Source organism: Carica papaya, chromosome 5 (assembly GCF_054855325.1).
Source record: "Carica papaya isolate Zhongbai chromosome 5, ASM5485532v1, whole genome shotgun sequence".
In the NCBI taxonomy this organism is placed as follows: Eukaryota; Viridiplantae; Streptophyta; class Magnoliopsida; order Brassicales; family Caricaceae; genus Carica; species Carica papaya.
Genome location: NC_142313.1, coordinates 27,925,231 through 27,940,331, shown reverse-complemented (window position 1 = coordinate 27,940,331; position 15,101 = coordinate 27,925,231). Strand labels below are relative to the sequence as shown.

General features: G+C 46.7%; 5 non-coding genes and 20 pseudogenes across 5 annotated transcripts; all 25 read right to left on the bottom strand.

Moving 5' to 3' along the window:
* Positions 1-460: 460 nt before the first annotated feature.
* Positions 461-579, bottom strand: LOC148257960 (5S ribosomal RNA; annotated as a pseudogene).
* Positions 580-1,109: 530 nt separating this feature from the next.
* Positions 1,110-1,228, bottom strand: LOC148257959 (5S ribosomal RNA). The gene has a single exon (XR_015820510.1). It is a non-coding gene; the product is annotated as a 5S ribosomal RNA (ribosomal RNA).
* Positions 1,229-2,119: 891 nt separating this feature from the next.
* On the bottom strand, positions 2,120-2,238 carry LOC148257958 (5S ribosomal RNA; annotated as a pseudogene).
* A 205-nt stretch (positions 2,239-2,443) lies between these two features.
* On the bottom strand, positions 2,444-2,561 carry LOC148257957 (5S ribosomal RNA; annotated as a pseudogene).
* Positions 2,562-3,121: 560 nt separating this feature from the next.
* Positions 3,122-3,240, bottom strand: LOC148257956 (5S ribosomal RNA). Its single transcript, XR_015820826.1, has one exon. It is a non-coding gene; the product is annotated as a 5S ribosomal RNA (ribosomal RNA).
* Positions 3,241-3,445: 205 nt separating this feature from the next.
* Positions 3,446-3,563, bottom strand: LOC148257955 (5S ribosomal RNA; annotated as a pseudogene).
* Positions 3,564-4,122: 559 nt separating this feature from the next.
* LOC148257954 (5S ribosomal RNA) lies at positions 4,123-4,241 on the bottom strand (annotated as a pseudogene).
* A 560-nt stretch (positions 4,242-4,801) lies between these two features.
* On the bottom strand, positions 4,802-4,920 carry LOC148257953 (5S ribosomal RNA). Its single transcript, XR_015819602.1, has one exon. It is a non-coding gene; the product is annotated as a 5S ribosomal RNA (ribosomal RNA).
* A 205-nt stretch (positions 4,921-5,125) lies between these two features.
* On the bottom strand, positions 5,126-5,243 carry LOC148257952 (5S ribosomal RNA; annotated as a pseudogene).
* Positions 5,244-5,802: 559 nt separating this feature from the next.
* Positions 5,803-5,921, bottom strand: LOC148257951 (5S ribosomal RNA; annotated as a pseudogene).
* Positions 5,922-6,481: 560 nt separating this feature from the next.
* LOC148257950 (5S ribosomal RNA) lies at positions 6,482-6,600 on the bottom strand (annotated as a pseudogene).
* Positions 6,601-6,805: 205 nt separating this feature from the next.
* Positions 6,806-6,924, bottom strand: LOC148257949 (5S ribosomal RNA; annotated as a pseudogene).
* Positions 6,925-7,159: 235 nt separating this feature from the next.
* Positions 7,160-7,278, bottom strand: LOC148257948 (5S ribosomal RNA; annotated as a pseudogene).
* Positions 7,279-8,166: 888 nt separating this feature from the next.
* LOC148257947 (5S ribosomal RNA) lies at positions 8,167-8,285 on the bottom strand (annotated as a pseudogene).
* Positions 8,286-8,490: 205 nt separating this feature from the next.
* On the bottom strand, positions 8,491-8,609 carry LOC148257946 (5S ribosomal RNA). The gene has a single exon (XR_015820321.1). It is a non-coding gene; the product is annotated as a 5S ribosomal RNA (ribosomal RNA).
* A 916-nt stretch (positions 8,610-9,525) lies between these two features.
* LOC148257945 (5S ribosomal RNA) lies at positions 9,526-9,644 on the bottom strand (annotated as a pseudogene).
* Positions 9,645-10,206: 562 nt separating this feature from the next.
* On the bottom strand, positions 10,207-10,325 carry LOC148257944 (5S ribosomal RNA; annotated as a pseudogene).
* A 1,185-nt stretch (positions 10,326-11,510) lies between these two features.
* Positions 11,511-11,629, bottom strand: LOC148257943 (5S ribosomal RNA; annotated as a pseudogene).
* Positions 11,630-11,831: 202 nt separating this feature from the next.
* On the bottom strand, positions 11,832-11,950 carry LOC148257942 (5S ribosomal RNA; annotated as a pseudogene).
* A 563-nt stretch (positions 11,951-12,513) lies between these two features.
* LOC148257941 (5S ribosomal RNA) lies at positions 12,514-12,632 on the bottom strand (annotated as a pseudogene).
* A 203-nt stretch (positions 12,633-12,835) lies between these two features.
* LOC148257940 (5S ribosomal RNA) lies at positions 12,836-12,954 on the bottom strand (annotated as a pseudogene).
* Positions 12,955-13,161: 207 nt separating this feature from the next.
* Positions 13,162-13,280, bottom strand: LOC148257939 (5S ribosomal RNA; annotated as a pseudogene).
* Positions 13,281-14,165: 885 nt separating this feature from the next.
* Positions 14,166-14,284, bottom strand: LOC148257938 (5S ribosomal RNA). Its single transcript, XR_015820085.1, has one exon. It is a non-coding gene; the product is annotated as a 5S ribosomal RNA (ribosomal RNA).
* A 209-nt stretch (positions 14,285-14,493) lies between these two features.
* Positions 14,494-14,612, bottom strand: LOC148257937 (5S ribosomal RNA; annotated as a pseudogene).
* A 205-nt stretch (positions 14,613-14,817) lies between these two features.
* On the bottom strand, positions 14,818-14,936 carry LOC148257936 (5S ribosomal RNA; annotated as a pseudogene).
* Between the last annotated feature and the right edge of the window lie 165 nt (positions 14,937-15,101).

The following is a 15,101-nucleotide window of genomic DNA, read 5'->3' as shown; positions in this document are numbered from 1 at the left end:
TATCAATTAAAATACTACGGTGCCGTGACTCACATTTGCGAATAAACCTGAGGACCATAATTCAAGTCGCGCGTGTCGTCGAAAGAATCATCTGCAAAAAAATGGGTGGAACACGAGGACTTCCTAAGAAAATGGGTGAAATATAAGAACTTCGCAGGAGTTCACCCATCCTAGTGCTACTCTCGCCCAAGCACCCTTAACTTGCAGAGTTCTGATAGAATCCGTTGCATTGGTGCTGGTATGATTGCTCATGTTTCATTCTGCGCTGCAAATACATACACTTTTTATCCCTCCATCCCCCCCTCCCGTCATTTGTTTCCTTGTGCGTGCACTCTGCATCTCTCCTTCTCGTTTTAATATCGATTAAAATTCCCCTGCTTCTTGACTCACATTTGTGAATAAACCAGTGGACCCTAGTTCCAGTCGCTCGTAATGTCGAACGACCCGTCTGAAAAAAAAATTAGTGCGACACGAGGACTTCCCAAGAGGTCACCCATACGAGTACTACTCTCGTCAAAGCACACTTATCTGCGGAGTTCTGATGGGATCCGGTGCATTAGTGCTGGTATGATCGCACCTGTTTAATTTCGCGCTGCGAATACATAAACTCCTTCTCCTTTCTTCCCCCTCCCGTCATTTGTTTCCTTGTGCGTGCGCACTGCACCTCTCGTTCTCGTTCAAATATCAAGTAAAATGCCACGGTGCCGTGACTCACATTTGCGAATAAATCTGCGGACCATAATTAAAGTCGCGCATAACGTCAAACGGCACATCTGAAAAAAAAAATGGGTGCAACACGAGAACTTCCCAGGAGGTAACCCATCTTTGTAATACTTTCGCCAAAGCACAGTTAACTGCGGAGTTATGATGGGATCGGTTGCATTTGTGCTGGTGTGACCGCACCTGTTTAATTTTCTGCTGAAAATACATACACTCCTTCTTCCCTCCCCCCCTCCTATCATTTGTTTCCTTGTGCATTCACACTGCACCTATCCTTCTCGTTCTAATATCGATTAAAATGCCCCAGATTCTTGACTCACATTTGCGTATAAACCAGCGGATTATTGTTCCAGTCGCGCGTAACGTCGAACGACCCGTCTGAAAAAAAATTGGTGCGACACGAGTACTTCCCAGGAGGTCACCCATCCGAGTACTAATCTCGCCCAAGCACACATAACTGCGGAGTTCTGATGGGATCCGGTGCATTAGTGCTGGTATGATCGCACCTGTTTAATTTCGTGCTGCAAATACATATACTCATTCCCCTTTCTTCCCCCTCCCGTCATTTGTTTCCTTGTGCGTGCGCACTGCACCTCCCGTTCTCGTTCTAATATCAAGTAAAATGTCACGGCACCGTGACTCACATTTGCGAATAAACCTGAGGACCATAATTCAAGTCGCGCGTAACGTCGAAAGAATCATTTGCAAAAAAATGGGTGCAACACGAGGACTTCAGAAGAAAATGGGTGAAATATAAGGACTTCGAAGGAGGTAACCCATGCTAGTACTACTCTCGCCAAAGCACCCTTACCTACGGAGTTCTGATAGAATCCGTTGCATTAGTGCTGGTATGATAGCACCTGTTTCATTTCGTGCTGAAAATACATACACTCCTTCTCCTTCCCTCCCCCTCCCATCAATTGTTTCCTTGTGCGTTCACACTGCACCTCTTCTTCTTGTTCTAATATCGATTAAAATGCCCCTGCTTCTTGACTCACATTTGTCTATAAACTAGCGGACCCTAGTTCCAGTCGCGCGTAACGTCGAACGACCCGTCTGAAAAACAATTGGTGCGACAGTCGCACCAGGACTTCCCAGGAGGTCACCCATCCGAGTACTACTCTCGCCCAAGCATACTTAACTGCGGAGTTCTGATAGAATCCGTTGCATTAGTGCTGGTATGATCCCTCATGTTTCATTCTGCACTACAAATATATACACTCTTTCTCCTCCCATCCTCCCTCCCGTCATTTGTTCCTTTTGCGTGCACTCTGCATCTCTCTTTCTCGTTCTAATATCAAGTAATATGCCCCGGCACCGTGACTCACCTTTGCAAATGAACCTGCGGTTTATAATTCCATTCGCGAGTAACGTCGAACAACCCATCCGAAAAAAAAAATAGGTGCAACATGAGGGCTTCCCAGGTGGACACCCATCCGAGTACTACTCTCGCCCAAGCACACTTAACTGCGGAGTTCTGATGGGATCCGGAGCTTTAGTGCTGGTGTGATCGCACCTGTTTAATTTCGCGCTGCAAATACATACACTCCTTCTCCTTTCTTCCCCCTCCCGTCATTTGTTTCCTTGTGCGTTCACACTTTACCTCTCATTCTCGTTCTAATTTCGATTAAAATGCCCCTGCTTCTCGACTCACATTTGCGTATAAACCAGCGGACCCGAGTTCCAGACGCGCGTAACGTCGAACGACCCATCTGAAAAGAAATTGGAGCGACATGAGGACTTCCCAAGAGGTCAACCATCCGAGTACTAATCTCGCCAAGCACACTTAAATGCGGAGTTCTGATGGGATCCGGGGCTTTAGTGCTGGTATGATCGCACCTGTTTAGTTTCGCGCTGCAAATACATACACTCCTTCTCCTTTCTTCCCCCTCCCGTCATTTGTTTCCTTGTGCGTTCACACTTCACCTCTCATTCTCGTTCTAATATCGATTAAAATGCCCCTGCTTCTTGACTCACATTTGCGTATAAACCAGCGGACCCTAGTTCCAGACGGGCGTAACGTCGAAAGAATCATCTGCAAAAAGATGGGTGCAACACGAGGACCTCCCAAGAAATTGGGTGAAATATAAGGACTTCGCAGGAGGTCACCCATCCGAGTACTTTTCTCGCCCAAGCACCCTTAACTACGGAGTTCTGATAGAATCCGTTGCATTAGTGCTGGTATGATCCCTCATGTTTCATTCTGCACTGCAAATACATACACTCTTTCTCCTCCCATCCTCCCTCCCGTCATTTGTTTCCTTTTGCGTGCACTCTGCATCTCTTTTTCTCGTTCTAATATCAAGTAATATGCCCCGGCACCGTGACTCACCTTTGCAAATGAACCTGCGATTTATAATTCCATTCGCGCGTAACGTCGAACAACCCATCCGAAAAAAAATAGGTGCAACACGAGGGCTTCCCAGGTGGACACCCATCCGAGTACTACTCTCGCCCAAGCACACTTAACTGCGGAGTTCTGATGGGATCCGGAGCTTTAGTGCTGGTATGATCGCACCTGTTTAATTTCGCGCTCCAAATACATACACTCCTTCTCCTTTCTTCCCCCTCCCGTCATTTGTTTCCTTGTGCGTTCACACTTTGCCACTCATTCTCGTTCTAATTTCGATTAAAATACCCCTGCTTCTCGACTCACATTTGCGTATAAATCAGCGGACCCTAGTTCCAGACGCGCGTAACGTCGAACGACCCGTCTGAAAAAAAATTGGTGCGACACGAGGACTTCCCAGGAGGTCAACCATCCGAGTACTAATCTCGCCAAACACACTTATGTGCGGAGTTCTGATGTGATCCGGAGCTTTAGTGCTGGTATGATCGCACCTGTTTAGTTTCGCGCTGCAAATACATACACTCCTTCTCCTTTCTTCCCCCTCCCGTTATTTGTTTCCTTATGCGTTCACACTCCACCTCTCATTCTCGTTCTAATATCGATTAAAATGCCCCTGCTTCTTGACTCACATTTGCGTATAAACCAGGGGACCCTAATTCCAGACGAGCGTAACGTCAAACGACCCGTCTGAAAAAAAATTGGTGCGACACGAGGACTTCACAAGAAAATGGGTGAAATATAAGGACTTCGCAGGAGGAAACCCATGCTAGTACTACTCTCGCCCAAGCACCCTTACCTACGGAATTCTGATAGAATCTGTTGCATTAGTGCTGGTATGATCGCACCTGTTTCATTTCGTGCTGAAAATACATACACTCCTTCTCCTTCCCTCCCCCTCCCATAATTTGTTTCCTTGTGTGTTCACACTGCACCTCTCCTTCTCGTTCTAATATCGATTAAAATGCCCCTTCTTTTTTACTCACATTTGCGTATAAACCAGCGGACCCTTGTTCAAGTCGCGCGTAACGTCGAACGACCCGTCTGAAAAAAAATTGTTGCGACACTAGGACTTCCCAGGAGGTCACCCATCCGAGTACTACTCTCGCCCAAGCACACTTAACTGCGGAGTTGTGATGAGATCCGGTGCATTAGTGCTGGTATGATCGCACCAGTTTAATTTCGCCCTGTAAATACATAAGCTCTTTCTCCTTTCTTCCCCCTCCCGTCATTTGTTTCCTTGTGCGTGCGCACTGCACCTCCCGTACTCATTCTAATATCAAGTAAAATGCCACGGCGCCGTGACTCACATTTGCAAATAAACCTGCGGACCATAAATCAAGTCGCGCGTAACGTCGAAAGAATCATCTGCAAAAAGATGGTTGCAACACGAGGACCTCCCAAAAAAATGGGTGAAATATAAGGACTTCGCAGGAGGTCACCCATCCGAGTACTTTTCTCGCCCAAGCACCCTTAACTGCGGAGTTCTGATAGAATCCGTTGCATTAGTGCTGGTATGATCCCTCATGTTTCATTCTGCACTGCAAATACAAACACTCTTTCTCCTCCCATCCTCCCTCCCGTCATTTGTTTCCTTTTGCGTGCACTATGCATCTCTCTTTCTCGTTCTAATATCAAGTAATTTGCCCCGGCACCGTGACTCACCTTTGCAAATGAACCTGTGGTTTATAATTCTATTCGAGCGTAACGTCGAACAACCCATCCGAAAAAAAATAGGTGCAACACGAGGGCTTCCCAGGTGGACAACCATCCGAGTACTACTCTCGCCCAAGCACACTTAACTGCGGAGTTCTGATGGGATCCGGAGCTTTAGTGCTGGTATGATCGCACCTGTTTAATTTCGCGCTGCAAATACATACACTCCTTCTCCTTTCTTCCCCCTCCCGTCATTTGTTTCCTTGTGCGTTCACACTTTACCTCTCATTCTCGTTCTAATTTCGATTAAAATGCTCATACTTCTCGACTCACATTTGCGTATAAACCAGCGGACCCTAGTTCCAGACGCGCGTAACGTCGAACGACCCGTCTGAAAAAAAATTGGTGCGACACGAGGACTTCCCAGGAGGTCAACCATCCGAGTACTAATCTCGCCAAGCACACTTAACTGCGGAGTTCTGATGGGATCTAGGGCTTTAGTGCTGGTATGATCGCACCTGTTTAGTTTCGCGCTGCAAATACATACACTCCTTCTCCTTTCTTCCCCCTCCCGTCATTTGTTTCCTTGTGCGTTCACACTTCACCTCTCATTCTCGTTCTAATATCGGTTAAAATGCCCCTGCTTCTTGACTCACATTTGCGTATAAACCAGCGGACCCTAATTCCAGACGAGCGTAACGTCGAACGACCCGTCTGAAAAAAAATTTGTGCGACACGAGGACTTCACAAGAAAATAGGTGAAATATAAGGACTTCGCATGAGGTAACCCATGCTAGTACTACTCTCGCCCAAGCACCCTTACCTACGGAGTTCTGATAGAATCTGTTGCATTAGTGCTGGTATGATCGCACCTGTTTCATTTCGTGCTGAAAATACATACACTCCTTCTCCTTCCCTCCCCCTCCCATAATTTGTTTCCTTGTGCGTTCACACTGCACCTCTCCTTCTCGTTCTAATATCGATTAAAATGCCACTTCTTTTTTACTCACATTTGCGTATAAACCAGCGGACCCTAGTTCAAGTCGCGCGTAACGTCGAACGACCCGTCTGAAAAAAAATTGTTGCGACACTAGGACTTCCCAGGAGGTCACCCATCCGAGTACTACTCTCGCCCAAGCACACTTAACTGCGGAGTTGTGATGAGATCCGGTGCATTAGTGCTGGTATGATCGCACCAGTTTAATTCCGCACTGTAAATACATAAACTCTTTCTCCTTTCTTCCCCCTCCCGTCATTTGTTTCCTTGTGCGTGCGCACTGCACCTCCCATGCTCGTTCGAATATCAAGTAAAATGCCACGGCGCCGTGACTCACATTTGCGAATAAACCTGCGGACCATAAATCAAGTCGCGCGTATCGTCGAAAGAATCATCTGCAAAAAAATAGGTACAACACGAGGACTTCCTAAGAAAATGGGTGAAATATAAGGACTTCGCAGGAAGTCACCCATCCTAGTGCTACTCTCGCCCAAGCACTCTTAACTTGCGGAGTTCTGATAGAATCCATTGCACTAGTGCTGGTATGATCCCTCATGTTTCATTCTGCACTGCAAATACATACACTCTTTCTCCTTCCATCCCCCCTCTCGTCATTTGTTTCCTTGTGCGTGCACTCTGCATCTCTCTTTCTCGTTCTAATATCAAGTAATATGCCCCGGCACTGTGACTCACCTTTGCAAATGAACCAGTGGTTTATAATTCCATTCGCGCGTAACGTCGAATAACCCATCCGAAAAAAAAAGGTGCAACACGAGGGCTTCTCATGTGGTGACCCATCCGAGTACTACTCTCGCCCAACCACTCTTAACTGCGGAGTTCTAATGGGATCCGGACCTTTAGTGCTGGTATGATCGCACCTGTTTAATTTCGTGCTGCAAATACATACACTCCTTCTCATTTCTTCCCCCTCCCGTCATTTGTTTCCTTGCGCGTTCACACTTCACCTCTCATTCTCATTCTAATATCGATTAAAATGCCCCTGCTTCTTGACTCACATTTGCGTATAAACCAGCGGACCCTAGTTCCAGACGCGCGTAACGTCGAACGACCCGTTTGAAAAAAAATTGGTGCGACACGAGGACGTCCCAGGAGGTCACCCATCCGAGTACTAATCTCGCCCAAGCAGACTTCACTGCGGAGTTCTGATGGGATCCGGTGCATTAGTGCTGGTATGATCGCACCTGTTTAATTTTGCGCTGCAAATACATAAACTCATTCTCCTTTCTTCCCCTTCCCGTCATTTGTTTCCTTGTGCGTGCGCACTGCACCTCCCGTTCTCGTTCTAATATCAAGTAAAATGCTACAGCGCCGTGACTCACATTTGCGAATAAACCTGAGGACCATAATTCAAGTCGCGCGTAACGTCGAAAGAATCATCTGCAAAAAAATGGGTGCAACACGAGGACTTCACAAGAAAATGGGTGAAATATGAGGACTTCGCAGGAGGTAACCCATGCAAGTACTACTCTCGCCCAAGCACCCTTACCTACGGAGTTCTGATAGAATCCGTTGCATTAGTGCTGGTATGATCACACCTGTTTCATTTCGTGCTGAAAATACATACACTCCTTCTCCTTTCTTCCCCCTCCCGTCATTTGTTTCCTTGTGCGTGCGCACTGCACCTCTCGTTCTCGTTCAAATATCTAGTAAAATGCCACGGCGCCGTGACTCACAATTGCGAATAAATCTGCGGACCATAATTAAAGTCGCGCGTAACGTCGAACGGCACATCTGAAAAAAGGAAAATGGGTGCAACACGAGAACTTCCCAGGAGGTAACCCATCATTGTACTACTTTCGCCAAAGTACACTTAACTGCAGAGTTCTGATGGGATCCAGTGCATTAGTGCTGGTATGATGCCACTTGTTTAACTTTGCGCTTCAAATACATACACTCCTTCTCTTTTCTTCCTCCTCCCGTCATTTGTTTTCTTGTGCGTGCGCACTGCACCTCCCGTACTCGTTATAATATCAAGTAAAATGCCACGACACCGTGACCCAAATTTGCGAATAAACCTGCGGACCATAAATCAAGTCGCGCGTAACGTCAAAAGAATCATCGACAAAAAGATGGGTGCAACACGAGGACCTCCCAAGAAAATGGGTGAAATATAAGGACTTCGCAGGAGGTCACCCATCCGAGTACTTTTCTCGCCCAAGCACCCTTAATTGCGGAGGTGTTATAGAATCCGTTGCATTAGTGCTGGTATGATCCCTCATGTTTCATTCTGCACTGTAAATACATACACTCTTTCTCCTCCCATCCCCCCTCCCGTCATTTGTTTCTTTGTGCGTGCACTCTGCATTTCTCTTTCTCGTTCTAATATCAAGTAATATGCCCCGGCACCGTGACTCATCTTTGTAAATGAACCAGCGGTTTATAATTCTATTCGCGCGTAACGTCGAACAACTCATCCGAAAAAAAATAGGTGCAAGACGAGGGCTTCCCAAGTGGTCACCCATCCGAGTACTATGCTCGCCCAAGCACACTTAACTGCGGAGTTCTGATGGGATCCGGAGCTTTAGTGCTGGTATGATCGCACTTGTTTAATTTAGCGCTGCAAATACATACACTCCTTCTCCTTTCTTCCCCCTCCTGTCATTTGTTTCCTTGTGCGTTCACACTTCACCTCTCATTCTCGTTCAAATATCGATTAAAATGCCCCTGCTTCTTGACTCACATTTGCGTATAAACCAGCGGACCCTCATTCCATACGCGCGTAACGTCGAACGACCCGTCTGAAAAAAAATTGGTGCGACACGAGGACTTCCCAGGAGGTCACCCATCCGAGTACTAATCTCGCCCAAGCACACTTCACTGCGGAGTTCTGATGGGATCCGGTGCATTAGTGCTGGTACGATCGCACCTATTTAATTTCGCGCTGCAAATACATAAACTCACTCCCCCTTCTTCCCCCTCCCGTCATTTGTTTCCTTGTGCGTGCGCACTGCACCTCCCGTTCTCGTTCTAATATCAATAAAATGTTACAGTGCCGTGACTCACATTTGCGAATAAACCTGAGGACCATAATTCAAGTCGCGCGTAACGTCAAAAGAATCATCTGCAAAAAAATGGGTGCAACACGAGGACTTCACAAGAAAATGGGTGAAATATAAGGACTTCGCAGGAGGTAACCCATGCTAGTACTACTCTCGCCCAAGCACCCTTACCTACGGAGTTCTAATAGAATCCGTTGCATTAGTGCTGGTATGATCGCACCTGTTTCATTTCGCGCTGCAAATACATAAACTTATTCTCCTTTCTTCCCCCTCCCGTTATTTGTTTCCTTGTGCGTGCGCACTGAACCTCCTGTTCTCATTTTAATATCAAGTAAAATGGTACAGCGCCGTGACTCACATTTGCGAATAAATCTGCGGACCATAATTAAAGTCGCGCGTAATGTCGAACGACACATCTGAAAAAAAGAAAATGGGTGCAACACGAGGACTTCGCAAGAAAATGGGTGAAATATAAGGACTTCGCAAGAGGTAACCCATGCTAGTACTACTCTCGCCCAAGCACCCTTACCTACGGAGTTCTGATAGAATCCGTTCCATTAGTGCTGGTATGATCGCACCTGTTTCATTTCGTGCTGAAAATACATACACTCTTTCTCCTTCCCTCCCCCTCCCATCAATTGTTTCCTTGTGCGTTCACACTGCACCTCGCCTTCTCATTCTAATATCGATTAAAATGCCCCTGCTTCTTGACTCACATTTGCGTATAAACCAGCGGACCCCAGTTCCAGTCACGCGTGACGTCGAACGACCCGTCTGAAAAAAAATTGGTGCGACACGAGGACTTCCCAGGAGGTCACCCATCCGAGTACTACTCTCGCCCAAGAACACTTAATCGCGGAGTTATGATGGGATCCGGTGCGTTAGTGGTGGTATGATCGCATCCGTTTAATTCCGCGCTGCAAATACATAAACTCCTTCTCCTTTCTTCCCCCTCCCGTCATTTGTTTCCTTGTGCGTGCGCACTGCACCTCCCGTGCTCGTTCTAATATAAAGTAAAATGCTACGGTGCCGTGACTCACATTTGCGAATAAACCTGAGGACCATAATTCAAGTCGCGCGTATCATCGAAAGAATCATCTGCAAAAAAATGTGTGCAACACGAGGACTTCCTAAGAAAATGGGTGAAATATAAGGACTTCGTAGGAGGTAACCCATCCTAGTGCTACTCTCGCCCAAGCACCCTTAACTTGCGGAGTTCTGATAGAATCCGTTGCATTGGTGCTGGTATGATTGCTCATGTTTCATTCTGCACTGCAAATAGATACATTTTTTCTCCCTCCATCCCCCCTCCCGTCATTTGTTTCCTTGTGCGTGCACTCTGCATCTCTCCTTCTCGTTCTAATATCGATTAAAATGCCCCTGCTTCTTGACTCACATTTGCGTATAAACCAGTGGACCCTAGTTCCAGTCGCGCGTAACATCGAACGACCCGTCTGAAAAAAAAAATAGTGCGTCACGAGGACTTTCTAAGAGGTCACCCATTTGAGTACTACTCTCGCCCAAGCACACTTAACTGCAGAGTTCTAATGGGATCCGGTGCATTAGTGCTGGTATGATCGCACCTGTTTAATTTCGCACTGCAAATACATAAATTCCTTCTCCTTTCTTCCCCCTCCCGTCATTTGTTTCCTTGTGCGGCGCACTGCACCTCTCGTTCTCGTTCAAATATCAAGTAAAATGCCACGGCGCCGTGACTTACATTTGTGAATAAATCTGCGGACCATAATTAAAGTCGCGCGTAACGTCGAACTGCACATCTAAAAAAAAGAAAATGGGTGCAACACGAGAACTTCCCAGAAGGTAACACATCATTGTACTACTTTCGCCAAAGCACACTTAACTGCGGAGTTCTGATGTGACCGCACCTGTTTAATTTCGTGCTAAAAATACATACACTCCTTCTTCCCTCCCCCCCTCCCATCATTTGTTTCCTTGTGCGTTCACACTGCACCTCTCCTTCTCGTTCTAACATCGATTAAAATGCCCCTGATTCTTGACTAACATTTGCGTATAAACCAGCGGACCATAGTTCTAGTCGCATGTAACGTCGAACGATCCATCTGAAAAAAAATTGTTGCGATACGAGGACTTCCCAAGAGGTCACCAATCCGAGTACTACTCTCGCCCAAGCACACTTAACTGCAGGTTTCTGATGGGATCCAGTGCATTAGCGCTGGTATGATGCCACTTGTTCAATTTTGCGCTTCAAATACATACACTCCTTCTCTTTTCTTCCACATCCCGTCATTTGTTTCCTTGTGCGTGCGCACTGCGCCTCCCGTACTCGTTCTACTATCAAGTAAAATGCAACGGCGCCGTGACTCACATTTGTGAATAAACCTGCGGACCATAAATCAAGTCGCGCGTAACGTCGAAAGAATCATCTACAAAAAGATGGGTGCAACACGAGGACCTCCCAAGAAAATAGGTGAAATATAAGGACTTCGCAGGAGGTCACCCATCCGAGTACTTTTCTCGCCCAAACACCCTTAACTGCGGAGTTCTGATAGAATCCGTTGCATTAGTGCTGGTATGATCCCTCATGTTTATTTCTGCACTGCAAATACATACACTCTTTCTCCTTCCATCCCCCCTCCCGTCATTTGTTTCCTTGTGCGTGCGCACTGCACCTCTCGTTCTCGTTCAAATATCAAGTAAAATGCCACGGCGCCGTAACTCACCTTTGCAAATGAACTAGTGGATAAGATTTCTTTTCGCGCGTAACGTCGAACAACCCATCTGAAAAAAATAGGTGCAACACAAGCGCTTCCCAGGTGGTCACCGATCCGAGTACTACTCTCGCCCAAGCACACTTAACTACGGAGTTCTGATGGGATCCGGGGCTGTAGTGCTGGTATGATCGCACCTGTTTAATTTCGCGCTGTAAATACATACACTCCTCCTTTCTTCCCCCTCCCTTCATTTATTTCATTGTGCGTTCACACTTCACCTCTAATTCTTGTTCTAATATTGATTAAAATGCCCCTGCTTCTTGACTCACATTTGCGTATAAACCAGCGGACCCTAGTTCCAGACGTGCGTAACGTCAAACGAACCATCTGAAAAAAAATTGGTGCGACACGAGGACTTCCCAGTAGGTCACCCATCCGAGTACTAATCTCGCCCAAGCACACTTAACAGCGGAGTTCTGATGGGATCCGATGCATTAGTGCTGGTATGATCACACCTGTTTAATTTTGCGCTGCAAATACATAAACTCATTCCCCTTTCTTCCCCCTCCCATCATTTGTTTCCTTGTGCGTGCGCACTGCACCTCCCGTTCTCGTTCTAATATCAAGTAAAATGCTACAGCACCGTGACTCACATTTGCGAACAAACCTAAGGACCATAATACAAGTCGCGCGTAACGTGGAAAGAATCATCTGTAAAAAAATGGGTGCAACACGAGGACTTCACAAGAAAATGGGTGAAATATAAGGACTTCGCATGAGGTAACCCATGCTAGTACTACTCTCGCCCAAGCACCCTTACCTACGGAGTTCTGATAGAATCCGTTGCATTAGTGCTGGTATGATCGCACCAGTTTAATTTCGCGCTGCAAATACATAAACTCCATCTCCTTTCTTCCCCCTCCCGTCATTTGTTTCCTTGTGCGTGCGCACTGCACCTCTCGTTCTCGTTCTACTATCAAGTAAAATGCAACGGCGCCGTGACTCACATTTGCGAATAAATCTGCGGACCATAATTAAAGTCGCACGTAACGTCGAACGAGACATCTGAAAAAAAGAAAATGGGTGCAACACGAGAACATCCCAGGAGGTAACCCATCATTGTACTACTTTCGCCAAAGCACACTTAACTGCGGAGTTCTGATGGGATCCGGTGCATTTGTGCTGGTGTGACCGCACCTGTTTAATTTCGTGCTGAAAATACATACACTCCTTCTTCCCTCCCCCCTCCCATAATTTGTTTCCTTGTGCGTTCACACTTCACCTCTCATTCTCGTTCTAATATCGATTAAAATGCCCCTGCTTCTTGACTCACATTTGCGTATAAACCAGCGGACCCTAGTTCCAGACGCGCGTAACGTCGAACGACCCGTCTGAAAAAAAATTGGTGCGACACGAGGACTTCCCAGGAGGTCACCCATCCGAGTACTAGTCTCGCCCAAGCAAACTTCACTGCACAGTTCTAATGGGATCCGGTGCATTGGTGCTGGTATGATCGCAACTGTTTAATTTCGCGCTGCAAATACATAAACTCATTCCCCTTTCTTCCCCCTCCCGTCATTTGTTTCCTTGTGCGTGCGCACTGCACCTCCCGTTCTCGTTCTAATATCAAGTGAAATGCCACGACGCCGTGACTCACATTTGCGAATAAACCGGAGGACCATAATTCAAGTCGCGCGTAACGTCGAACGACACATCTAAAAAAAAAAATGGGTGCAACACGAGAACTTCCCAGGAGGTAACCCATCATTGTACTACTTTCGCCAAAGCACACTTAACTGCGGAGTTCTGATGGGATCCGGTGCTTTTGTGCTGGTGTGACCGCACCTGTTTAATTTCGTGCTGAAAATACATACACTCCTTCTTCCCTCCCCCCCTCCCATCATTTGTTTCTTTGTGTGTTCACACTGCACCTCTCCTTCTCGTTCTAATATCGATTAAAATGCCCCTGATTCTTGACACACATTTGCGTATAAACCAGCGTACCCTAGTTCCAGTCGCGCGTAACGTCGAACAACCCATTTGAAAAAAAATTGGTGCGACACGAGGACTGCCCAGGAGGTCACCGATCAGAGTACTACTCTCGCCCAAGCTCACTTAACTGCGGAGTTCTGATTGGATCAGGTGCATTAGTGCTGGTATGATCCCACCCGTTTAATTCCGCGCTGCAAATACATAAACTCCTTCTCTTTTCTTCCCCCTCCCGTTATTTGTTTCCTTGTGCGTGCGCACTGCACCTCCCGTGCTCGTTCTAATGTCAAGTAAAATGCTACGGCGCCGTGACTCACATTTGCGAATAAACCTGTGGACCATAATTCAAGTCACGCGTATCGTCGAAAGAATCATCTGTAAAAAAATAGGTACAACACAAGGACTTCCTAAGAAAATGGGTGAAATATAAGGACTTCGCAGGAAGTCACCCATCCTAGTGCTACTCTCGCCCAAGCACCCTTAACTTGCGGAGTTCGGATAGAATCCGTTGCATTGGTGCTGGTATGATTGCTCCTGTTTCATTCTGCGCTGCAAATACATACACTTTTTCTCCCTCCATCCCCCCTCCCGTCATTTGTTTCCTTTTGCGTGCACTCTGCATCTCTCTTTCTCGTTCTAATATCGATTAAAATGCCCCTGCTTCTTGACTCACATTTGCGTATAAACCAGTGGACCCTAGTTCCAGACGCGCGTAACGTCGAACGACCCATCTGAAAAAAAAATTAGTGCGACACGAGAACTTCCCAAGAGGTCACCCATCCGAGTACTACTCTCGCCCAAACACACTTAACTACGGAGTTCTGATGGGATCTGGTGCATTAGTGCTGGTATGATCGCACTTGTTTAATTTTGCGCTGCAAATACATAAACTCCTTCTCCTTTCTTCCCCCTCCCGTCATTTGTTTCCAAGTGCGTGCGCACTGCACCTCTCGAGCTCGTTCAAATATCAAGTACAATGCCACGACGCCGTGACTTACATTTGCGAATAAATCTGCGGACCATAATTAAAGTCGCGCGTAACGTCGAACGGTACATCTGAAAAAAAGAAAATGGGTGCAACACGAGAACTTCCCACGAGGTAACCCATCATTGTACTACTTTCGCCAAAGCACACTTAACTGCGGAGTTCTGATGGGATCCGGTGCATTAGTGCTGGTATGATCGCACGCGTTTAATTCCACGCTGCAAATACATAAACTCCTTCTCCTTTCTTCCCCCTCCCGTCATTTGTTTCCTTGTGCGTTCACACTTCACCTCTCATTCTCGTTCTAATATCGATTAAAATGCCCCTGCTTCTTGACTCACATTTGCGTATAAACCAGCGGACCCTAATTCCAGTCGCTCGTAACGTCGAACGACCCGTCTGAAAAAAAATTAGTGCGACACAAGGACTTCCCAGGAGGTCACCCATCCGAGTACTACTCTCGCCCAAGCACAATTAACTGCGGAGTTCTGATGGAATCTGGTGCATTAGTGCTGGTATGATTGCACTCGTTTAATTCCACGCTGCAAATACATAAACTCCTTCTCCTTTCTTCCCCCTCCATCATTTGTTTCCTTGTGCGTGCGCACTGCACCTCCCGTGCTCGTTCTAATATCAAGTAAAATGCTACGGTGCCGTGACTCACATTTGCGAATAAACCTGAGGACCATAATTC